The 27,098-nt window shown below is 28.7% G+C and overlaps 1 protein-coding gene across 1 annotated transcript in view; it reads right to left on the bottom strand.

The window, feature by feature from the left end:
* LOC142319309 (uncharacterized) overlaps nucleotides 1–21,325 on the bottom strand; it is a 250,944-nt gene extending 229,619 nt beyond the window's left edge. The window contains exon 1 of the mRNA XM_075356430.1: nucleotides 21,185–21,325. The gene's annotated coding sequence lies outside the window, so the exon portion shown is untranslated. The remainder of the gene's footprint in view (nucleotides 1–21,184) is intronic.
* Nucleotides 21,326–27,098: the final 5,773 nt, after the last annotated feature.

Here is a 27,098-nt window from a genome sequence, read left to right as displayed (position 1 = left end):
TACTTTAATATTTTCTTTTTAATTATACTTCTGTAGGAAGACAAATTTGTATTATAATTTTTACTTAAGCTATTTTTGGTAATAAAATTTGCTACTTTCTTAAATCTTAACTTTAAAATTAAAGATAAGTTTTATGATTTGTTATTAATTTAACTTTTTTTTAACGCTAAAAAGACTTTCCCGTAAAATATTTCATATATTCGTTTCCTTCTTTTCTGATTTTAATGAAATCTTGACTTGTGGTATGATTATAAAATTTTTTATTGAAAAAAATTGTCGGTTTTTTTATATACATTTTGATTGGTTTTGTATAATAACGTATTATAAAAACGATAAACTGGTGGTAAAAATAAAATTTAAATTACTGTAAATTTAAATAATTCATTTTTTTTTTAATTAGAATATAATTTAATATTGAAAAAAGAAAGTGGTCTATAAGGAAGAATATAAAGCGTGCATAACATAGAAGGTATATGGTTATTAAAAGCGTGCACGTGCGCCAGCACACATTAAAACTTATTTAATTTTGTATTTCTATACTTCATAACTTAAAGATAACAAAAGGATGCGCCTGTAAATTAGACAGTTTGCAAAACATAAATGAATTGCTTCCAATCCTACGAACATTTTTAATATAAAATGTTTGTATTATGTGATAATTTATTTACATTAAGAACTTTGCTATCTCTTTGTGTATTTTATATTAAAAATAGCTTTATAATTTGATATTTTTTTACGATTTCAATATACTTTTTTTATTTTTGTCTTTTCATTAATAATGTTTTATTTTAAATAGTTTTGCAATAAGTTAAAACATTAAAACCGACAATTTTCAAAATGAAAAAATAAACCGGTAAAAAGTTATATTTGGACTTTACATTAGGCATACTACTACTTAAGATGAAAATTATTAATAAATCCTTAGCTTTAATAGTTTCCTGCTCAGAATACTTTAGACTAATCTTGTTCATAGAATCCCATTATTCGCTTATTTTCATAGAAAGAATGTAAAATCGATGTTGACGGCTCCACATAAGCAGTAATCTTTTTTTTTATGGGGTCACAAATTTTTGATCCATTAACAAAAGATTACAAAATATATATATATATATATATATATATATATATATTTATATTTTACTGATATGACAAAAGAAGAAAACAACTGACGAAAAAAGTAAAAAAAAAAAATTGTTTATTATTCCGTACTCGTAAATTGAAAATGCCCAAATATATAACCAAAGTAAAATACGTAATGGAATCATCTATTAAATAAGAATGAAATTTTGAATCCAGAAATGACAAAAAAACTGTTTTCTCCCTTCTTGTTCCATCAAACATCATCAGACAGTATCTACAAGTAATTAAGTAAGGGGTATTAAATTATGAGAAAAGATTTTTCCTACCTTTTGTGTAAAAAAACTTGATGTACGAGACTCATAAGGTACAAATATTTGAGGTTAGTCTTGTATAACCGTTATATATATATATATATATATATATATATATATATATATATATATGGGTTTGATGATATCACCACATAAGCTTGAAGCCGTTCGTAGGATGTGGAAAATTGAATTTTTTGTAGCGTGTGAAAAATGCCATACCTGGCCGGGATTATATATTTAACTTTTTTGTGGAGATGATAACTGGCGCAATTCTGCGCCAATCACTTTCAAATTGATGCATAAAACATAAGACCCAAGATCTCGGTCGAGTTCATTAATGGGAAAAATCGACCATGGGGGTGGAATGGGAGCTTTTTCGAAAAAAATCTCTATAACGTTTTTATTAAGTAAAATATAGAATTATTTTAAAGTTCCTTCTATTCTTTGGATAAGGGCCTAAAACTTATGTATATAAAGTTTTTTGATAACCAGCCATTGGTCCAGGGGGGTGGAAAAATGGGGTTTTGAAGACAAAAAAACCATACCTCCCTTAATAGGCACAGTATCGAATCGGTTTAAAGTGGTCGATAGTCCTCTAAAGATTACCTAAAACTTTTGTCTGAAATAATTTTTGATAGGACCAACTCTTACGGCAAGGGATGACCAAAATATTGCTGGAATTGTAAGAAGGTGGGGCTTGCCGTATGCTAAACATGTGAAACTTTTTTCACATGCAACCATTGTCGTATCGAGTAAATTTGAAGTTTTTTTTAACTTTAAGGTGGAAATCTTTTTTATCCCCAAATTAGCACCGGTGAAATCTATCTCCGCCTTCCGGTGTGCCGAAAGGGATTTTTTTATATGAGAAGAAACTGATTACTAACACATAATTTTAAGGAAGGAACATTTTGGTCATTAGAATTTATATGACCCTTGATTTGAAAGATGAAACCAGTATTAACGTTAAATACCGTATGCATTCAAAAATTATCTATTCGTAATAAATTTAACGTCAAGATCCAGTTGTCTTCAACTTTATCACGCGGAAACTTTTATATAAATTATTAAATATTGCTTAAGGTATGGCAATTGGCAATTTATTTTTATGATGTGACAAGACAAAGCACAGTTATTTTCGAGGTAATTTTTTATTTTTACATAATTACAGCACTTAATCGTCCTGATAGGCTACTTAATTTTTTATTTCATTGCCAGCGTATGTGCCAGGCTGATAGACATCTCTACATAAGTAAGCTAGAATTATCAAGTTCAAAAAGTTTAAGGTCATAAAATATTGTGGGCGTTTAAATAAATTTTAAATAACTGGTTTCTTCTTTTTTTGTGTCTGTAAAAATAAATAAATAAATGATCTAAAAATGTGTATGCAGTTTAAAAATATGCAATATATAATAAATTAGTCCTTCATAAACTTTTTTTGCATAATTCTGCATTATAAACGTATGACTGTTTTTTTTATCTTTATATGTTGCTCTAAATAATATGATTTAAAGTGTAATTATGATAAACACACCCAATTTTTTTTTTATAACAGGTTTTTATTTTTTAGACATTCTTAAATAGACGAAATGGTCGACCTCGTTGAAGTATATGTTTATTTATTTTTTTCTAAATGCCAACAGGATGGATGCTATTTTAAAGTAAGGTTCAACAGAGATTTCAGTTGTTTTTAGCGTATAAACTAGTGAAATAAAGGTTTTCGCGTGTTTATAAGGAATGTTAGATTACATTGACGAGGTCAACTAGTTAAATCTATTCGGATCTTTTTCGTTAAGTGGCAGCGTTTGCGTTTCTGTTGGGAATAGTGTAAACGCGCCTCGGTAGAAGCTGGAAGACATCATTGTTGCATATTGCAGGCAACACCACAGTGACTGGTCCGCTGGCTGCGACTCGGCGACGCCAGATTATTGCCAAAGTAATAATAATTCTGTATTCGATTGAGTGTTATTGCTTACTTTAGCTACTTCAAATTATTATTTTTTCTACAAATTAGTATTTTTAATTTTATTTAATAATCAATGTACAATATACAGAAATAAACATACATAAAAACAAAATTAAAAACATAAAATAAGGAACTAAAAATATTATAGGCGTATAATACAGAACTATAGTAATGTAGAATAATACAAAATATGAAGGATAATTTATTCGGGCGGAATAAATTCCACAATACTTTGTTGAATTTGATTAATTTGTGATTTGATGAGCTACGTTCCATGTCTCAATCGTTTAGACTCACGACAGTATTTTCTGGAACAAACCCAACGCTCTTTACCTCGAGTGTACAATTTCATTTCGTACCCATTAGGCGAAGTGCATAAGCGTAAATTGTTGAAAACACCTTCGTTTTGCAAGAATTGAGTAGCTGTTCTGTTACTGTGAATGAATGTGACCGGGAAATTGGAGTAAATTAATTTTAAGAAATAAAAATTAATAAGGATATTGACAACGTTTCTATAAAAATAATGACACCAATGAATAAAGACTTCAACTCGCATGAATTATTTCTAAGGAATGATATATTGTAAATAAATTAATTACGGAGACGTGGCGGCGGTAATGACGCGGCGTGCGGCTATGATAATTCCATCCCACACCTAGGGCGCGTTTACACTATTCCGAACAAAATACAAATGCTGCCACTTAATTGAAAAGATCCATCTAAGAGAATTTTACCATTTTCTTATTAGTATTTTGTTTTTTCAGTCAAACGAACTAACGTAGTATTTTCCTAATTTTTTTCTTTTAAATGTGTTTTTTTATTCAGTCATGATTTAAATTGATGAGATTGATCGCTTCATTCATAAGAAATTACTAATGTAGAGTTGTAATCAGGGTTTAACTTACGTTAACTGTAAAAAAACATATTTTACTGAAATATTATTGATATTAAAAGCAGATTATTCTTTTTCCTTCAGTATTTATCGTGGTTTACCTCTTCGATTTATTTAAATGTAAAATTTCTTAAATGAAAGCAAAAATATGATTTTAGTCCCGGTTCCCTTAAATAATTTTGTAACAGTTAAACATAGCAAAATACGATTTACCATATGCTCCTACCTCAAAATGGTCTGTTTTCGAGGCCGTAATATCCCAAACTCCTCGAGGGGGGGAACTAAAAAATTTTAAATGTAAAGGATAGGCTTGTAAAAGATTATTTTAAAATTGTGTAGGCAATGGAAAACAAACATTTTGAACTAAAAAACTTCAGGTTAGAACCCTAATCAAAATAGTTGTCATTTAATGCTTTTCACTATTAGGTTTTTTCCTGTTTAGCCTCCGGGAATCACCGTCAGGTATTACTTTAGATGATGATTGAGGAGGTTATGTATAAGTGTAAGTGAAGTGTAGTCTTGTATAGTCTCAGGTCAGTCATTTCTGAGATGTGTGGTAAATTGTGACGCAACCACCAAAGAACTCCAGTATCAACGATCTAGTGTTGAAATTCGTATAAATGTAAAAAAGCCTTTACTAGGATTTGAATGTTGGAACTTTCGACTTCGAAATCAGCTGATTTGCGAAGACGCGTTCACCATTAGACCAAATCCGGTGGATCTCACTATTGGTTTTAAAAGTGGCTAACAGTACGAATTTCAAATAGAATTCTCATACCAAAAAATAGATCGTTTCAAAGTAGGAACATTTCCTAATTTAGATTCGAAAAATTTAGATTCGATTTTTTTAATGCTTCACTTTTGAGCAGAGAATTGTTGATCCTTTATTGAACTAGCTGTAAAAAATATTAAATAGTCACATTTTCGTTGTAGCGCAAAATTTTTTTACGTCAATTTTTTGTTTTAAGCTCTTTACAATTATGTACCATAGTTCTAACCTTTCTATTTAAAATTTTTGAGATGCCTCCAAATTAGCTTAGGTGAGTAGTGGGCTTATATCGAAAAATACAGATCGTTTTGAGGTAAGAGATTTTACTAAATTTCATTTTTATATATGTTTAATTATTAAAAGGAATTTAAAGGTTCCCATACTCTATTAACATATGGACAAAAGCCGTATTAATTTTCCTTCTGTCCGCTATTTTGTGTTTTTTTTCAATATAATTGTTTCTTAAGAATGGATTGAAATATCGCCGTATTTGTACCCAACACTCAGCTGCCCAACATATAACCTATTATAAAATTATAATAGATTAACAGATTATAATCATAATTCGATAAAATTAACATTTCTGGGGCTATTTTGATAAAAAAAATTTAATGGCTATCATTTTGGAACTTTTCGAAGGCATAATTTTCAAATGTATTGATTTTTTAGAAGATATTTTTGGGTACATATACACCAAATGTCATTAAGATATCCTCTCTTAAGATATAATTTATGAAGCGAGATATTGTCCACATGAGATTTTTTTTAATTTTGATTTTTTTGATTTTTAATAAATTCTTTAAGTTTGGCCAATATCTCGCGGAACACACACACACACACACACACTCTCTCTCTCTCTCTCTCTCTCTCTCTCTCTCTCTGTATATATATATATATATATACAGAAAAATAAATAAATTTATTTTTAATTGCTATGAATCACTGTTTTTCTTTTTGTTCCCGTTGAATACTTTTACAAAGATCTCTCTGTTCCCTTAGAAAGTGTTTTAATTTAACAAATACAATAAAAAATACAATTAATTTTTTTTTAAATGTGAAGATAGGTTTTTACTATCTCGATCACTGAAATAAAATTAAATATTTTGCTTCTACTAAAAGATAATTAAAATATTATTTTGGTACTAAATTTAAATATATTTTTATTTTTAAATGTAAACTGTGAATTTTTAATAATTTAAATTGAATCTATTATTTCTTTATTCATTATATTAAAATTTACTTATTCATAATTTTACACTTTCACTGAATCTTTTATGGATTTTTTCAAATGATTTAAATTTATCGTGATTAATTCTTTTTATCATTTCCATGTATAAATTCTATTTCTAACGTAAATAAATAGCCTACAGCAACTGGGCCAACTACTTTATATAATTTAGAAAGATATTCCAGTACTTTATTAACACGTTGTTACGTAAATTATTATTTTGTATGCATTTCAATAGATATTTTATTAGTGTTAGATAAATTATAATAACATAAAAGTTCCTGTTAAAATCTTTTAAGTAATAGATTTTAATGGAAGTCGAGTATTATGAAATTGTCTTGTCTAATAAATAATAATAAACAGACTAAATCTTTTTGTCTGTTGTAAAAGTTGAAAAGAAACTAGTCTTCTAATCTTTCATAAGAGGATGCTATTAATAATAGTGCTTAAAAATTGCTACAATTTTCATTATTCAATTTTTTAATATTTTAACGTTATTTACAATTTTAAAATATCTCATCTCTTAATTGTTCATTCAAAATTAGATTAAAAAAAAATATATTAACATATAACAAACAATTTTTTGAGGTTTTTTTCACTTGTATATGTTTTTATTCAGTTTATTTTATAAAAAGGAAGACGGTTAATATCCCAAACTTAGCCGGGAATCAAATCCGTTACAGGTTGATCGAAAACTAGCATGCTAATTATTCTACAGACTGTAGAATTTAAAAAATAAATAAATAAATAAAAAATAAATATTGAAAAAATAATTATTTATATATATATGTATGTATATAAAAGATCGAAAAAGACACGCACCATCTCCTACAATGGGTATAATTGCATGAGGTAACAATTCTCCATTAATTTAAATATTCTATGCGAAATTTTGTACATTAATTTAATTAATTCATTTTGATACATTTCTAGCATTCCCTTAGCGCCTTTACCCGCAATATATGGTTGCTTGCGTTTCTCGTCGCGATTAGAGGATATTTAGCCGGTCATGGTTGGCTTCGCTCACCCTTCCCGTTCAACCAGAGGCTCTGCCTCTTTGACCCCGCTGTGTTCATTAAATTCACGCTTGTGAGAATAATAATGATAAACAGTAATTAAAAACGGTTCAATTTATAAAAAAAAAGAAAATAGCAGTGTATTGTAATTTCTTCAGAGCGATAGTTTGGTAAGTACAGAACCCGAAACTTTGAGTGATCTAAGAATGTGGGTTTCAAAACAGTAGGCCTCCATCTTAAAAATATTAAAATATTAATAGCCCTCGTTGAGAGCTTTTCAACGATATATCATAAGTGGCTTGTTTTCATTGGTTCCAGAGTTATAGCCAAATAAAATTGTAATTAATGAAATATTTGGATCTTACAAGGCACATCGGTTCGAGTCAGACATCATCTCCTTTTTTTTTAATTTAAATATATTGATTTATTAATAATTATTAACCTCTGGTAAAAATATATTTTGTCCGGTTCTTAGAATTACCCGACAAACACCACTAGGAGGTGACTGTACATCGTTATTTTATATATATAGATAATTCTTTATAAAATATTGTCTTTTGAATTAAATCTGTTTAAAAATTAAGAATATTCTCAAAATTGCTTTATTTCAATTTACTGACGGCAATGTAAGATAATATTTTAAAAACAGTGAATTTGTATTTTCTTAAATTAAAATTATGCAAAAGAAATTTTCAGAAAAGTAAAAAAAGAGGAATACACGCTCTTTGAAATTATCTTTTTATTTCCTTGTACGAAGTAAAGGAAGTATTGTGATTGCGAAAAATTTCGGTTTTCAGATTTCAACGGAAATATCCATTTTGACCATCCCTGATTCCCTTTTGACTAGTTTCGGTCTGTACGTACGTATGTATCTCGCATAACTCAAAAACGATTAGCCGTAGGATATTGAAGTTTTGGATTTCGGACTTTGTAATATCTAGTTGTGCTCTCCCCTTTTAATTGCAATCGACTGAACCAAAAGTGTCCAAAAAAGCCGAAAATCCAAAAACATTTGGATTTTGGACTTTTTCTTAACTCCAGTAATAAGCCCTCATTGAGAGCTTTTCAACGATATATCATAAGTGGCTTGTTTTCATTGGTTCCGGAGTTATAGCCAAATAAAATTGTAATTAATGAAATATTTGGATCTTACAAGGCACATCGGTTCGAGTCAGACATCATCTCCTTTTTTTTAATTTAAATATATTGATTTATTAATGATTATTAACCTCTGATTATAAAAAAAGTTTTTACGATAAATAATAATTCATAATAACAAAAAACAAAAATATCAGAAGTTATTAGTGAAATAAAATTTTATGTACTTTTAATTTAAAAAAACAAAAAAAAACAAGTATATATGTAATTTAACAGGCGTACAAGGAAGTCATGTAATCTGCACATGAGATCTTTAAAAAAATTCTGTAAAACTATACTACAACCATTTTTCTTTTAAAAAAATAAATTATTATTAAGAAAATAGCATTTTTTAATAGAGTGAGTGAGTGTAATTAGCACGATAAGTAGTTTTTTTTCAATTCTTTAAATTTCTTTTTAGAAAACGTAGAAACATATAAAGAAAATTTTTTTTAATTTAGCTACAAAATTTCGAAATTTGAAGAAGAATAGACATTTTATTTTTTTTTGTTTTAACACAGTTAAATATCAATCGTATCTCGGAACAGTGAACAGATGTGACGAATATTCATGTTTGTTTTGATGGAGAACAGCCCAACAGAAATTAATTTTTCTATATTCTTTTTTATTTGTCTGACATCCTGTAACAGTTGTCCATGGATGATAATGAATTTTTTTGTGTTAAAAAATGCCAATTTAAACCCAGAAAACTCCAGATAAAAGGCATAGATGCAATCCACGTTCTAAAACTTTTTATAAACGTTTTTGTTTTATTTATTTTATTTGTTGAGACCTACAAAAATGTTGCCTTTTCTAAAATCCATCGTTCGCAAAGTAAAAATCATAGAGAATCCTGTTTCTTTTAAAAATTAGAAAAGGAATGCAATAACGTGACGTTAAGAGTGTTCTGACAAGGGTAGTGGGTTAAGGCTTTCTGGAGTACGAAATTATGTATTATTACATTACGAGTTTCTTGATTCAAGTACACAGTATTATACAATAAAATGTGTGAAAAATTACATACTATTCAAAAATGTTTAAAATTTCACTTACCAAATTATAAATGTTCTATGTACTCTCCATCTGCTACACCGATAAGATCAAGACGATAACTGAATTTTTCCGTAGCAGACAATCCTCTGTTACAGAAGTTACTGCAGCTGAGATCCTAATTTGCAGCTTATACAAGTCAGCAGTTAATTGTAGAACATAAACACTTTGTTTCACAAATCCCCACAAACAAAGATTCACAAGTTGTAATGTAAATTCTCGGGGGCTAAGTGTGTAGTGCCAAGTCTTGGCTCTACACTCTACCCAACATCGAGGCGATATTCCATTTAGAATTCTACGAACTCTGTTTTGCCCATGTGGTGAGGCCATGTTGCTGAAAAATGAATCTTCATTTAGAGACAGCATTTCAAGATAAGAACTCCCTGTTACTGTGTTTTCTTAAAAAAAAGGAAAGGGCCGTAAATTTTTGTAAACGAAACCGCACAAAAAGCATTGAATTTCGCTCCTGCTGAACGATCTGGTGCAGATTCTCAAATTTTCATATGTGAACATCGTGAAGTGAAACTATACCGCTTACATGAAATGTTGCTTCATGATTAAAAATTAATCGCAGTAAGAACCTATGATCTTCAATCTCAATTAAGACCACATCACAGATAACTTTTCGTTTTTTTTTCTTTGTCACTTACACGAAGAGCTTGTACCGTTTGTAATCGGTGTGGCCTGAAATGTCAGCGTCATTGTAACACACACCAAACAGTCATATGAGGGATCGTAAGTTCTCATATGAACTTACGAGGAGTAGACAGTCGACAAATTCGAGATGCTTTTCAGCTTCGATGAAAAGCATCTCGAATTCGTTGTACATTCTTCTTTGAAGAGCGAGGTTGTTCATAGCCGATGATGGATCTACCTTGAAACGCTGACGAAACGCACGTTGAACCGTTATTAAACTCTGTCTTGCTGAATTGTAGAACACAATACGCCTTCTATTTACTAGACGCCATGTTATCTACGACTGTTAGTATATCTTCGAGCGCTAGTATTGCAGTCTGGCGGCCGGTATTTGAAACTCTAGAACGATCACTTTCAAATGGTGCAAATTTTATCACTGACTAAGCATGGTTACACAGGTGTATGGTTTTGAAATCGGATGGACTTTTTCGGGCTTCGCTGAAAAGCATTTTGAATTTTTTCTTCTTTGAAGAGCGTGGTTGCTGTTCAGAGCGTTATTGTGTTTTGATTACGTTATTATTATTTACCGATCAGAATAGAATATTTTTATTTATTATGAGTTTATTTCAGATGAATCAGATTTTGACAATTATAAATACGGTAAATGTTTTTCTAAAAACTTTATTGCAAAAATAAAATAGATAGATTATCTAACATCTATAGTTACAATGTTTTATTAAGTATTTATTTAAAAATGATATTTTTTACTTGGTATAACACACTATAATTTTTTTAACATTTATTTAAAATCTGTATTATCACTTTTCTCTTAATATTTCAGTTAACCTGTAATTTTATATTTCAGACAGGAAAATAATGATTTCACTATTATGTTATATATTTATAATACTGCATGTAATAATAGCTTTTGACTGAAAAAGAGAGAGTTACAAGGGAATCTGTTAATGTCTTCTACTACAAGAAGATAATGAACAGTAATAATCTTTGATTCTATAAGTAACTGGCAGACGACGTTTTAATACATTACAAAAAAAAAATAAATAAATAATAATAATAATAATAATAATAATAATAATGAATAAATCGTAATAAGGAAACGAATAACCAGGCTTTATTACGTTTTAGTACATTTGTCTAAACATGTTGCGAATAGCACGCAGGAAGTAATAATATTTGTAGTTTTTTTTACTAAAACGGATATCTGCCTGTTAAACTGTTATCAGAGTATACCTTTTCTTGAAAATTACTACAAAAAACTAAATTTTTTAAAAATATCTATATAATTACATTTAAAAAAGTAAAAAAATGCTGGCAGACTTAGGAGGAAAATTATTAATAAGTCTTTACCTTTAATAACTTCCTGGATTCGCTTCGGTATATATACCTTAGAGATATTAAATTATAAAAAAAAAACAAAAATGATTGTACTCTTTGAATAAAATTTTGAGATATGCTATCCATGGTGACTGTATCTCTCCAAACTCTCGAACGATTTTAAGCAAAATTAAATCAATAACCCACATACAGACGTGATATACAAAATCTGATAAAAATCGCTTAATCCAGTCTGAAGATAGCAAGAAAAACGATAATTTATGAAAAAGTAAAAAAAATACGCTTATTATCCCCCCTGAATAAATTTACCCGAATGCATAACAAAAGTGACATATTAATGTAATTGAATCTAATTAATACAAAATAAATTAATTAGAAAAAAGTTTTTTTTTTATCTTACCCCTCCCCCTTTATGGTAGTTTAAATAAGACCAAACACCATCAGAAAATAGCTTAGCAACCTAAATGGTATTAAATTATATAAAAATGTTTACTTATCTTTGAGTATAATTTTGAAATACGGTACTCGTAACATCCGTCATATTCAGCCCCTTTAATCGATTGTAATCAAAATTAATTGACATCAATTCCCGTACACAGAAATCATTGTTACGAATTTCATTCAAATCAATCCATCCAGTTTGGAGATAGAAAACAAAAATAAGCGAACATACATACTTCCAAAATTTTACAAGTTAAAATTGTATTTTTTTTGTTAGGGATTCATTAAATATAAAAAAAAAATATATAAAAATATGTTGACGTGCAAAATTTGACATATTACTATAATTTTCATTAAATTGTTTATTTATAATTACGCAGTATAGCTATAAACCGAAACAAGTTACATTTATTTGTTAGTAGACAGACGTGTAAGAAGGGATAAAACCCTCGAGGGCTGTTGTATGTAGGTTATGCAAGTAGTGGCAATCCCGGGACCTGAGCTAGATATAACCTTTATTTTGATTTACATCCCCCTCCATAAAACACAAATTAAATACATCATACGGTATGCAATATTTATTATATATATTCACTTTTACAATATTTAAATTTAAATAAATAATAAAAACAAGAGGTATATATTAAAGTTTAAAAAACACGACTGTAAAAAAAAACATTGCTTACAAACATTGGTGTGTAACATAAGCTAATATTAATACTAGTGTAGAATACTACTCGTAATATAGGATAATTTAAGAGTGTGCGAGTGACAATCGGTTATGCCATTGAGTTGTTATGGTACACATACATACATACACACACCCAAAATACATTGCACTCCTTTTTGGGCAGTCGTGTAAAAACACTAGTAAGATAACAGCTTCACATGTATGATACAAGGTTTTCGAATTATTCTGATGACGCGTTGAGATGCGAGTTATTAAAATACCACTCACTCATCTGATAGATTTTTTAAAATTTATGTAAACATATATATATATTTATTTATTTCTATAGCCGATGACACTCCCGGTAACGTAAGGATTCCAACGCATACATCTAAATATGTTCAGCCGTTGAGCTGCTATAGTGGAACAAACATGCATATACCCAAATACATTACAATGCCTTTTAGACAGCCGTGTAATAACACGTAACCTCTTTTTCAGAAATAGCCTTTGGATATTTAGAAATAACAAAAATGAATCGTATTTACCTTAAATATAGATCTTTGAATTGATCCTTCACCCGATGTTAAATGATTCATAAGGATGGTTTTTAAAATATCACTAAAGACAGGATTTCAGAATTAAAATTATTTTTAATGTTATTTATTTAGTTATAAAAGCAGTAGAGTCTTCTTTTTTTATGGTTGAAATACGAAGAATTGATACATTCTGAAAAAAATAGCAAACCTGATGTGGGATATGAACCCAGAATCTTCCGAATGAAAGACGAAGACTCTACCCCCTTCGCCTCGGGGGTCGGCCGAAAATTAATATTAAATTAATGTATCATAACTATCGTTTTTCGGGAAGCCTATGTTAGGCACTAGTTACTTCTGAAAATGGTATAGACGTTCTCAGTCGTAAACATTTATTCCACGCTAGGTTTACCGAGAAAGTAAAAAGTGAAGTGACTTCCTGCTGTCTTTTTGTCTGAGACGAATATACTGTTTACATCGTCATGCTTAACCGAGTGACTGCTTTACTCTATTTATTGTAGTACTAGCTATATATAAACATCGTTACTCTAAGAGAAAGTAACTCCGATTATTTCTTAGACGCTTTAAATTGGTCATAGCTGTAAGAATTGACCGAGACAGATAATCTTGATTTAGTCATACTATATTGTGTAAATCTTCTTACATCTTGTGTAGCTTTAGTTAATTTGAGGCCAGTAGAGGCGATGCAGCTTAATCTTAAAATTAGTCATAATCTAGGAGTGAATTAGTTATTTCGAAGTTTATTAAAAACAAAACATTAACGAGTGGCAAATTTTAACTAGGTATTAAACGAAACTGTTTAGTATTACAAAACAAAATAATTAAATACAAAAAAAATTAAAAAATACAAACCCAAACAATTAAATAAACCGTTGTATATGTCTTCCCTCAGTGGCTCGGGACTCTGCCCGACGTGTAATATTTTTGTTGACTTTCCGTATTTCAACAGGGTTGTTTTTTATTATTTGTAACGCACTAAGAATTCTAATAACTATAATTTTCTCTTGTATTACACTTTTGTACATATACTAATGATTTCAAGTGGTCCCACAGATAGTAGTCCAGAGACGTTAAGTCAGGGGACCTGGAGGCCAGTTAAAAGATCTGCCATGCCCGATCCACTCGTTCAGAAAATTCGCATTTAAATGTCATCTTACTGCTAGAAAAAAGTGTGGAGTTGCTCTATCGTGCTTCTTCATATCAGAGAACATATTCCGATAAATCTGGCAAATTATTAAGCAAAATGTTTGTCTGAAGCACGCGAAACGTTCTCATTGAAAATAAATGGTCCCAGTATTTTGTTTCCTAGAATACCGAACATTTACGTAGAATCTGTGTCGGTATCTAGTTTCGACGGTGCCGTGTGGATTTTTGTGACTCCCGTATGTGACGGTATTTTGAATTAATAATTCATTTTCAAACAAATATTACTTAATCGGTAAAAAAAGAAGAATCCTCGTTATTAGCATTGCCCGAAATACAGTGAAAATAATTTAAACTTTCAGGAAGATCTCTAGGAAGTAAATTTTGTACCTTTTGTAAATTAAAAGAATGGAGTTTATCTTTACGAAATATTCGCCATACCTTACTTTGTGTTAAGCCAGATCGGTAGAAATTCTTCTGGTATTAGTTATTATTGCCAACTTATGAAATAGACTATTTCAAACAAATTTATATAAAATTAATTTTTAATTAGCTTTAAAGACGTGTTAATATATTGGTTTATTTGATTTTTCAATTTTTTTTTCAAATTTTGATCGTTTAATGTTTCTAAAATATTTAATCCTTTTTTTTTTGTAATATCGAATTTTTTTTCCTTTAATACCTAATTAAAATCTGCCACGTTTCGATTCGTTTTATAAACTTCAAAAGTTTTACATTTGTAATTATTTTGTGTTGACTTTATTCATACCATTTTACTGTGAATCAAATTTTGTACAAGTTTTGTTTAAAATTCGATGTGTTTATTTAACAAAGTTATTTTACGCTTATCATAAAATAGTGTGCTTTTCGATCCCAATCTTTTGTCTCTTATCCCAGATTTCTGGAAAACTACTAAAAATACAGTTCTCAGATTTATTATTTTTTTTTTAGTTTGTTAGGTCAGATTTCATATAAAACCTCTAAACTTATTCTTTAATTTTGGTCCCAAGAAATACATTCTGGCTTAATTTTACCGATGGGGTAGAAATCAGGAAGAAATATTTTGCCAGCTGACTCGCTAACGAAGCGTTTCCGAACCTTTGATTATATAAACGTTCTTCTTTATTTTCACTAGTGGAACATGACTGAAAGTTTGTTACATTCTTCTTGAATCACCCAGGCGAACGCCGGAACCAACTCAGGGGCTCCTTGTGGCCTCCCGGCGCCTACCCCAGGGCCGCAGAGCTCGCTTCGCTCGCCATTCCCGTGTTGTAAGGGGTCGGCGCCTTGGACATCCACAGAGCTCGTTTTGGTTGCCACTTCCCTTTACTCAGAGGGCTCCGTCTCCTGGATCCCCGCACTGTTCCGTTATTTCATGAGTGTGAGAATAATACTGATGAATAACAGTTAAAGTATTCAGGCTTTATAGAAACCTGAGAAAGAAACTAAATGATAAAAGATAGAATAATGGTAGTTATGGTAAGTAAAGTACACACACTCTGACCACGAAAAGTTCATAACATTTCTTTGCTATGGAGGCAGAAAAATAATAATGATGTAAATGGATTAATCTTTTTTTTTCATTAATGAATATCTTTAATTTACAAATTGGGGGTGAAGAAATAATGAATATTTTAAATATTTTAACCTTCAAGGGAGCTAGGGCTTCGGTCTATAGTTTAAAACCTTTCATATTATAATACGAATATATCCAGAAAATTTTAGAGCAATCGATCGGTTGATTCTTCGAGATAAAATATATCTAAAATCCTTCTCAGAAATGCCAAGAAACACGGGTAAAAATTTGGTTTTGATTGATCGAATAGTTTTTTTTCTTTATCCCTAACAAACAAAACCCTTTTCGTCTTCATATACTAGTGTATAGATATCGATATAGAAATACAGAAATTTTAAGTTCCAACTTCTGTGAATATTTTTAATTAATAATAATTTTAAAAAATCAAGTAACGCACCGAAATTACATCTACTATTATTTAAGTTGGTTTTTTTTACGGAACGTGAATTTGTTATTACATGTTGGCATTTTTCCGTACTTCCCATTCTTTACTATCTAAAATTCTACTTCACTGCTATACTTCAGACGTTTCAGGATGTAAGTTTTAGAAATTCCAGATTGCATAACTATGGGTTGTAAGGGACGCAGAAAGAGTACTTTCACATTATTATAATCTACAGTTAAGTAAATTCTAATTATTATAAACAATTTTTATGATAAAAATTGGAGACTCAAATTTTATTTTTTCTCTTTTTATTGATTTCAAATTATTTATTTATCAAATGATGTAGTGGTTTATCGAAAGTAAGAATATAGTATACATGTTATGTTATCCTACACAATGTATTTTCTTTAAGAAGAACCGCTTTCTTTGCGGTTTTTTTGTTTTATTATTACATTATATGCTTTATACTTGACCTGTATGGTGAACCACATTTTTTTGTATCATATAAAGTTCATTTTTATTTTCATCTTCTACGTCGAAATTTTATATATATATATATATATATATATATGAAATGAGTATTATTTATTTAATCATTGCGTAGAATCACGATTTAAAACATTGTGGCTTTGTGGGATTATGTTAATTGCTGGAGTACCGTATTTTCTTGCCAGGAGAAAATAAAATGAGTAGTTTAAGTAAAAATTATTTTTATATTTAAGTCTTAAAACATAGATTTTTGAAATTAGTTTTTTTTACTGTTGCGAGTTTTTTTGTAATCGTTATGTTATATATTTTAATAAAGGATTATGTATCTTTGCGTTGGTTTTTACGATGCGTTTACCTGATTAACCAGACACTTCCCCCTCTGAATTAAAGCATTGTATATAATATTGAACAATAGTAAGCACTGTTTAAGCACTGAGTAATAATGTGTTCATTAATTCCAGTTTGAAAAGGCGGCATTCATTTTAGATTTTTTATTATATACCATAGTCTTATTTATAAATTTTATTCAGGTAAAATACTTAAAGGACAAGAGAAACTAATCGGAGTTGCTTTCTCTGAGAATATTGATGTTCATTTTCCGACCCTATGGTGAATATTTGTATTTGTACGGCTAAATGTTATTGCATCTCGTTGCCCCAAGCTGAATATATCGAACACGAGCTGAGTATACTACACAGTAGTATATTCGGTTCGGTAAAGAAGAAAACGGAAAGCTATCTTACTCTACAATTTCCGGAACAGAAACCGAAAAGTGCTCAAAATTTTCACGGCGGATGAGACAACGTCTAAAAAAGATTCTAAATGAATTTACATTCTTGCAATTTTTAAAATAACTCGGCGGATTGTTAAAAATCTTTGGGCTATATACGTGAAAAATCTTCGAAAATACTTAGCAGGCGTAAAATTTCCCACTTCTAATAAAGAAAATTATAAGTACCTTATAAATTATACAGTTGTCTGAAAGGGAGTAAGTTTAGAAAGTAAAAGAATGGGAATGAATGCTTAATGGACTGGCATTCTTCGTAAAGTCTGCTGATCTCTGTGGCGGAGTACAAAAACTTGTCGCACAAAATAGAATTTATTAGGTTTGATGTACAGTAACTTCATTAAATTTCCAGTAAACAGTATTGTATAAACAGTGAAGAAAGACATTTGACATTTGTAATAGTAATTTTGTTATACGTTTTTATTTGTTTACTTTTACTAATTGACTTCGTTTTTAGATATTTTTCAGTAGTGATGTGACTTATTTTGGTGTAAAATTACAATACAATATTTTTCTACTACGTTTCAATCTGCTTTTAATAAAAGTCAAATATCTTAAAATCTTCTACACGTTCAGTTGTCTTTAATTACACAAATTCTCTAAGAATTAAATTCAATAAAAATTTTATTAAAAAATTTAATTTAATCCCTTTTTACTTCCTTGTACGAAGTAAAGGAAATATCAATTTTGACCATCCCTGAATCCATTTTGATTAGTTTCGGCGTGACGTCTGTACCTACGTACTCAAAAACGATTAACCGTAGGATGTTGAAATTTTGGATTTAGGACTGTTGTAACATCTAGTTGTGCAACTCCCTTTTGATTGCAATAGACTAAACCAAAAGTGTCCAAAAAAGCCCAAATTCCAAAAAGGTTTGAATTTTGGACTTTTGCTTAACTCTAGTAATAAGCCCACTTTGAGAGCTTTCCAACGGTATATCATAAGTGGTACCTATTTTCATTGGTTCCAGAGTTATAGCAAATAATATTTTAATTAATAAAAATAATATTTTAATTAATGAAATGTTTGGATCTTATAAGGGAAGGCACATCGGTTCGAATCAGACTTCATCTCCTTTTCTTTTGTTAACTTTTTTTTTTTATTTAAATATATTCATTTATTAATAATTATTAACTCGTCATTGTCAAAAAATTTACAGTAAATAATTATTCAATAATAACAATAAAAATATATATGAATAAAAAGAAGTTATTAGTGAAATAAAATTTTATGTACTTTTAAATATGTGTATACGTAATTTAACAGGCATTATTACATATATGTATATGTAACAGATTTGGTGAAACATCTGATTATTTAATATTAATTGAAAATTATAATTTAGAATCACATTATTTTTTAATTTTCTAGTTTAATTTCTGTTTAATTTTGTTCAATTGTTCTGGAATTTCTGTTTAATTTTTATCTACATTAAAGTTACCTGGAGAGTGATTGAAAAATAGACCCTCATAAGAACAACATATACACTAAGACATAAATGCCCCATCTTTAATTAATTGCAAAAGATTCTTATCTTTTAGTTCATTACTCCTCTGATATTGTCGGACAATATTCTCCCTAAGTCGGATTGATCATCAATTCGTTTATTTGTTTTTTGTTGCCCAATTATTTAATCGCTCTTTGGTTTGATATAATTCTTCTGATCTTAATTTGTGAACACGTTCTCTAGTTTTCAAATTTTTTCTCTATTTATAATATCATCCTCTTTTAATTTTTTTATTCTTTCATTGGTCTTCATGTTTTCTTCCTCTTTGTATTTATCCTCTTCTCTTAATTTTTTTATTCTTTCTTTGTTTGCAACGTTTTCTTCCTTTTTTCATTTTCCCTTATTTTAACTTTTTTTTTTTTTTTTTTTTTTAATTTAAATATATTAATAATTGATTAACCTCTGATTGTAAAAAAGTTTTTACAATAAATAATAATTTAATAACAATAAGAAAAGAAAAATTAAAGAAAACCAATAATTATTAATGAAATTTCATTTGATATAGTTTTAAAAATTTGTATGTATAATTTAATAGGCGTACAAGGAAGTCACGTGGTGTCCACATTAGATTTTTAACGAAATTATTGTACTAAAACTTTAAAAAATTGTATTTTGACGTTGTGACACCAATTTTTTGTGTTTTATCATAATTTTCTTAGAAATTACTAACATACGGTTCTGGAATACATTTTATTTAAATTTTTCAGGTCAAAACCATATGAATCCACATATTTATCTCTTAATTAAGTTCCAAGAATTTAAGTACGGCTTCATATTACCCTTGGAGCAGAAATCAAGGCGAAATTTTTCGCAAGTTATAACTCGAAAACGAAGCGTCTCCGAATCCATTTTTGTATAAACGTTTTTTTTTATTTTTACTGGAAAATGCATTCTGAAATCCATTTTTCCTGAAACATTTTATATATATATATATATATATTCACAAAGAAACCTCGCCAAATAAAAACATTCTGTTTATTCAGTTTTTCAGATCAAACACCATCGAATTTATCCCTTAATTTAAATTCCAAGAATTTCAGTATGGGTTTATTTTATTCTTGGAGCAAGAAATCAGGACGAAATTTTTCGCAATATATAACTAAAACACGAAGCGTTTCTGAACAAATGTTTATATGAATTTTTCTTTTTATTTTCATCTATAGCACAATTACTAAATTTTTCTCTATCTCTGTGAGATATTGTATATATCCAAAAATTTATAATATGTTAATTCAACCTAATTTTAAATGTTCTTTTTTTTAAATTGAAATTATTGTGTTAAATCTACATTACACAATCTAGTAATACAATCCGTTAACGTAAGAAAATTCAGTTATAGATAACAAAATATTCAGGCTCTTTGTTAATAGAGGAAAACTTGATGTGATGAATTTTGTCACCTTCTATTTTATTTAATCTGCTACAATTAATTACATTTTAAATATATTTTATGAATTTTATTTATTTTCCTTCTAAAATATGTTTTTAAACACGTTATCATTTATCCCAACCCCTACTTCTCAATATCATTCATTTACAATGAATAATTTTACTCAGAAATTTTTCACGGAAATAAAGTTATTCATTTAAATTTCGTCTGAAGGTTTTATAAAACAATAAAAAAATAATCATTCTATTCAAAAAAGATTTTGTTATTCTATAACCTGATCTATCCTCATTACAATAATGTTTTTCACTGTATTCAGTTAATAATGAAATATCCCTTATATCTGTTTCTAAAAAAAATCCCATAATTTACAGAACCCTAAAATATAAATCGTATTGGCAAAATTCTGGTTAATATCACCCCTTTAATATAAATTTATTTAACCATCTAATGGTTCAGCAATAATTAATTGGTTGACATACCTGAAAATACAATGAAACAATAATAAATCAGAAAAGTAAGAATTTAAAAACGAAGTAAAATTCTGCAGTAAAAAAAAAGTAAATATAAAGTTCAAATATTTAACGAAAAATATTATGTACCATTAAAGATTCTTGCGGGTGATCTTTCTCGATTACTAGAACGTATTCATTAAAGTAATAAGAGTTAACAGGTAAATGTTTGATAAAATGAGTTCTTTTTTCGAATAAATCTTTTCCCGGTAAAATTATATTGTATTTATATGAAACTTTATTTAATTTTTAAAACTTTTATAATAATATAAGGTAATAAAAAACACATACCTAGTTAGATCTCATGTATATACAAAATATTCTTTGATGATGTTATTTTGATGATGATGAATAATAAACGCCTTTTAATATTCACAACACTTATATAATTTAGTAATAAATAACACACAACTGCATCGCTCCCTGGTCCACTGTTAGACCTACACTGAACCACTGACGACAGGTACAGGTTACGGTCCACCACAACCACTTCAGCCACAACTCTACACACCTCCTTCTGCTCTGTACTTTTACTTTCGCTCTCTTGCACCCACAATCAACAATGTCACTGACAATTAAATAATTATATCTCAGTTTCCTCTCACATTACTATTTTAATAACGCTTTGTTTATTTTTATTAGATTTAATATAACATATATCATTACCCTTTAGCCAGGCTTAATTCTGTTTCATACTTTCCTCGAAAGTGCTAGTAAGATAAAATATTAAAAAAAAAGAATACCGTTCGCTTGAAGATTGGTTGTAATGATCTTATTTTGTTCAACTTAATCTTCCAAGAATCAATGAGCGAGATTGATGAGCTGGTAATTTTACGAGAGGAAAGAAAAATATATTTTTTATTTTGCAAATATCTCCAAAAAATAATTTATTATTAAAAAAAAGCTAAGAAAGCTTTGTTTATAAATTCTCCTTTAATTTGTGTGTGTGTGTGTGTTTTTTATACTGTACAAGAAAGATTATATTGTGAAATAATATCCTTTTCAAAAACTTTATCTTAATGTTCTATTTTTGTGATTTATTAAAAAAAACCAAGTCTGACGTAACGATAATTTTTTTGTTTAATATCTTTTTATTTATAGTCGCATCAACAATTAGTTATTAGTGACTGGAGTGTAACTGTAAATATACCGATAAACGTTTAGTCCTGAACAGACTCAGGCCGACATTTCTGAGATGTGTAGTTAATTGAACCCCAACTACCAAAGAACACGACTATCCACGAACTAGTATTCAAATCCGTGTAAAAGTAACTGCCTTTACTAGTACTTGAACCTTAGAACTCTCGATTTCCAAATCAGATTTACGATGCCGAGTTTCACCACTAGACCAACGCGGTTAGTTAAAATAATTTTTAATTAAAAAAATAACTTGGTTTAACTTGTTTCGAATTTAATTTATGTATAAAAAAAAATGTAATAAAATTCTTAAACAAGTATCATTTTTGAGGTTTTGATTTTACGAAAAAATGTAAAAATGTGTTATTTTTAAACGGATTAGAAAGAACAGTAATTCAAAACATTCTTTTTCAATCATTTTTTTTATACAGCAACAAAACAAAAACTAAACACAATGAAATTTTATAAGCTTTAAAAAATTTTTCTAGCATTTTAAAAAAATTAAATTTTTATTTAAGATGCTCTCTATATTATTTTGTTTGGATAGGTATCTTCTTAATATTGTGTATTTTTTTTTAGAAAACGTATTTAGAAAATTTTATATTTTTGAAAAGTAAAACTTACATATCTCTCCGATAAAAACGTATGGGGCGATGGTTTGTTTGCTGTATGTGCTCATATTTTTATTTTGAATGTAGCTCACGAACGATTTGTCTAAAATTACATTTGTGTTTTAGGATTAAAAAGTAAAACATCGACGTTAGAGCTGCGTTAAAAATTCACAACTCTAGAAACAGCTAAAAATGGTCAGGATTTTTAAGCTTTTCATAGTAAAGGTTTTTGTTGTTAGTAAGCTAAATCCATAAACGTTATTTAGTTACAATTGGCAAAATCATGTATAATGAAACATAAACCATGTAACATTTTCGCGGCAGGCTCTAGGTCCGCCTTCCTTCTAGTTCATTAATAAATAAGCCAGCAAAAAATTGCATAAATTTCTTGAAAAAATGAGGATAATTTTATAAAAATCGTTTAATCCAGTCTGAAAATATTAATTAAAAATAAAACTAACGAAAAAAGCAAAAAAAAAAATTAAAAATAATAATAGTAAGGATTCCTTTTTTGATAATTTTACGGTCAGATTCCATTGATGAATTTCTACACCCGTAATAGTTTAAAACTGTTGTAATTTCTAATGGCTGCTTTTCGTTGTCAAAGGAAAGTAAAAACTTTCTTGGTAATTTTTTAAAAATTTTATTTAAAAGTTGCAAGGAATATTTCCTATTTGAATTATCCTTAAAATCACTGACAATATTGAACCAAAAAAACAAATATCTATCAGTATTCCCAAACTGGTAGACAAAAATAGCTTGTGTGACTTTAGCATGAAACAAATTCTTTCAAAAACAGACGAATGTCATTGCAGTGCATAGAAGGCACTAAAGATATTACACCAGAATCATGCAATCGTACTCCTGCAAAGTCTTCATGTGTACTAGCATTCACATCTGAATGGATGTTGCAGTCTTTTCTTCAGAGATTACTGATAATAAAATTACTGTTTCTTTAAAAAGTGATGATTACTGGCTTCATATTTTGGATTCTCCTACACCAACTAATGAGGTGAAGAATGTGAATATACTGCACAATATGTTTCATCTGATTTTTTATGACAAAACTGATACCAAATTGCATAATAAAGAAATTAAAAAAAAAGAAAATCTGGATAAAAATAAGAAATTTATTGATCTACCTATTCAGGAAGAGCATAAATATGAATTTTTGTATGATTTTTTTCACTAGCAGAAGCCAAAAGAAAATTTATAAAATTAAGTTTAGAAATTTGTCATGGTAAACAGAATCATGTAAGTAGTAATAAACCAGTAACATTAAAACACAGCTATGCAATGTATTCAGGCACTAGACAGCTGTCATTATTTCATTTCCATTATTTCATCCAGCAGATTTAACTGAAGAAATAACAGAAAAAAGTGTCTCAAGGTATAGATCTTGAGACAAACTTATCATGATTCTGAAATTAATTTTTTTAAAGCTTTGTGCAAGGCTTATAAAAAACTTGAAAAAATAATTAAACCTTTATCGGAACCAAAAGATGATAATAATGATAATGAAAGCTTTGGAAGTCACAGACCTTCATCAGATAATAAAAATAATAAAAGTAAAAAAGCCAAAAGAAACAGTGACCCAGAACAAGGAAAGGAACAGCTGACTACCAATTTGCTGTCTACTCTTGGAGGCTTGTCAGATCAAAGCGACTGTATCTCAGATGAAGATCAGTGAATATAAAAAAATGCAGCTGATACAAAAGTCATTGAATTGTACTGACCAGAAGACAGAACGGAGGGAGTGGTGTAGCGACCTGACACGCTATGAGGCGGGATCTTCTCCCCTCGGGGGGGAATCGAGATGACCAGAAGACAACTCATCAAGTCTAGTAAGCAATAAGGTTCAAAAAATAATATTCATCTTTAAGTACTTTTAATATTTATTATATGGTGCTCTTTTTACTGTGTTTCTGTCCACCCTATTTTTTTCAAGTGCTTTGCAAATCAGAGCGTGTATTTTGGCTTATTTCCACAGAATATTTTATACAATTCTCTCAGATGTGAATAAATATGTTGTTCTTATCTTTTGTACCAGCAAAATTGTAATAATTCTTTTTATCTGGTTTATTTTTTTTTGCTGGTGTTTGCAGGTAGTTTCTTCTCTATTTGCTCTTTTTGAATTGTGATTAATTCTATATATATACATACATATATATATATATATTTTTTTAAATAATCATAATGGAGGAAATCCTATCAATAAAACACTGATATTTCTATACATTATCAATCAATGATAATATTGAACCAAAAGGACAAATATCTTCTATCAGTATTTCTAAACCAGACTAGAAGAAAATAGCTTCTTTTATAAACTTTCTTTCAGATTCTGCTAGTTCATAAAAATCACACTTAGGCACCTCCTGAAAAAGTAGATTAATAAAATTCATATTTTTATTCAGATTTTCTTATATTTTTTTTTTTTTTTACTTTCTTCATTGTGCAATTTAGTATCATATTTTTGCTCACCAGATGAACCATATTCTGCAGTCTGCTCACCTTCATCACTATCATTTATAATACCAACTGGTGTATAATATTTACAAAAAAGGGGAAGTTCAGTCAAAGTTCAAAAAGAGTGTTATTGTCATGATACCAAAGAAAGAAGGAGCAGATAAATATGAAAATACAGAACAATTAGCTTAACTACTCATGTATCAAAAATCTTAACTAGTATTCTGTACAGAAGAATTGAGAGCAGATTGGAAGAAGTGTTAGGAGAAGGTCAAGTTGGTTTCAGGAAAAATATAGGGACAAGGGAAGCAATTTTAGTGCTCAGATTAATAGTAGAAGGAAGATTAAAGAAAAACAAACCAACATACTTGGCATTTATAGACCTAGAAAAGGCATTCTATAACGTAGACTGGAATAAAATGTTAAGCATATTAAAAAATTGAACTTCAATATTGTGCATTTTCCAGAAAATGTCAAATTTGTTTGATTGTCACAAACAAGCAACTAAATGCACTCATCTGAAACTTTGCAACTTGCCACCTAAAGGATAATTCCTGACAAATATCATTGTCATTTGTCATACTTGCACCACCTCTGCATCAGGCCAAGAACTTTCCAAATGACCTTAGTAGTATACTGTATTCCAGTATAGCTGGAAAAGTAAAAATATAGTTTTTGAGACAGAACTGATATCAATTGAGAATTAAAGTGTAGAACCATGTTTAGAGAAACTAATGTTTTGTTTTTTTTTAATTAGTTGGGTAAAATTAATTACTTTTTAAAGTAAATTTCATAAAAATTTTTACTTAATTGCTTACGAATTTTAATTATTTATTTATCTTAATACAATACATTTCTATTATTTCATTTCAATATTATTTTTCCAATAGCTGTAGACTGTAACCTTTTCTCTTTTTATGTTTATTAATTTTTTTTTCTATCTGTGTAAAGAATTGAGAATTTTCTATGCTTGTCTTGATTTTTTGGGGAAAATTCTTGAACAGTTCCTTTTTGTTATCTGTAAAATAGTACATCTGCCATTCTCTGTGATCTGTGTAATGTTCTGATTTAAATAAAATATTTATTTATTTATTGATAGTAACTTTAACCTTAGGGGCATATTGTAACATTTGACAGTTCATTTCTGAATAATCTAGTGTTTGTAACTTTTTAATCCCCTTGTACTGATTTTATTAATGTTCTACATTTTTCAAAGATCAAGTACAAATAAATTATTGTTAGTATCTATTAAGTTGTAAGGTGATCTGAACATTTCTACATATATTTATGCATTAAGTATTTTACATTCATATTCTGCCACTTCATTTTGAATTCCATAGTAAGCTGGCTTAAACCTTGAACTACTTATACAAATAATGTCACAGTATCTAACAGATTGTTGTTTCATAGTGTGATAATGTGATAATACAAATGACTGATATTGCAAATTACTATTCCATTTAAAGTCATGTCAATGTCTATTATTTTTAATGTTATTTTAATTTTTTTTAACTTGGCCATCTAGATCTCATGTAATCCGCAGAATTAAGATTAAGATTATTCACAAAAATTTAAATTTTCAAAAAATCTTACAATGAAATTTTAGGCATTTAAATTTACATTAACATACATATATATATATAAACATTTAGCTATAAAGAGCTCTAAATGGGGAACTTTTCCTCTATCTTTGGCACATTTAAAATCTGTATTTTTTTCAATATTGTGACTGACCTACTTCATTTTCTTAAATGGCAATCCCTAACTGTTATAACATTTTTGGATTCTTCGCATAACTCTAAGACTTCTTTATTCTTGAACATTTTCCCTTATACACAGCTGTTTATAGCTGCACCTTATCTTCAGTTGTACATTTCAACAATTTGTACTGTATAAATTGAATTCAAATCCACAGTGCTGTAATCTTACTCTTTTGTTATTGTTTCAATGGAGGTATTCAAGATGGAATTATTGTAAACAACAATTAT

Source organism: Lycorma delicatula, chromosome 2 (assembly GCF_047948215.1).
Source record: "Lycorma delicatula isolate Av1 chromosome 2, ASM4794821v1, whole genome shotgun sequence".
Taxonomy (NCBI): domain Eukaryota; kingdom Metazoa; phylum Arthropoda; class Insecta; order Hemiptera; family Fulgoridae; genus Lycorma; species Lycorma delicatula.
Note: the sequence above shows the minus strand (reverse complement) of the source record. Positions and strands in the feature narration are given on the sequence as shown.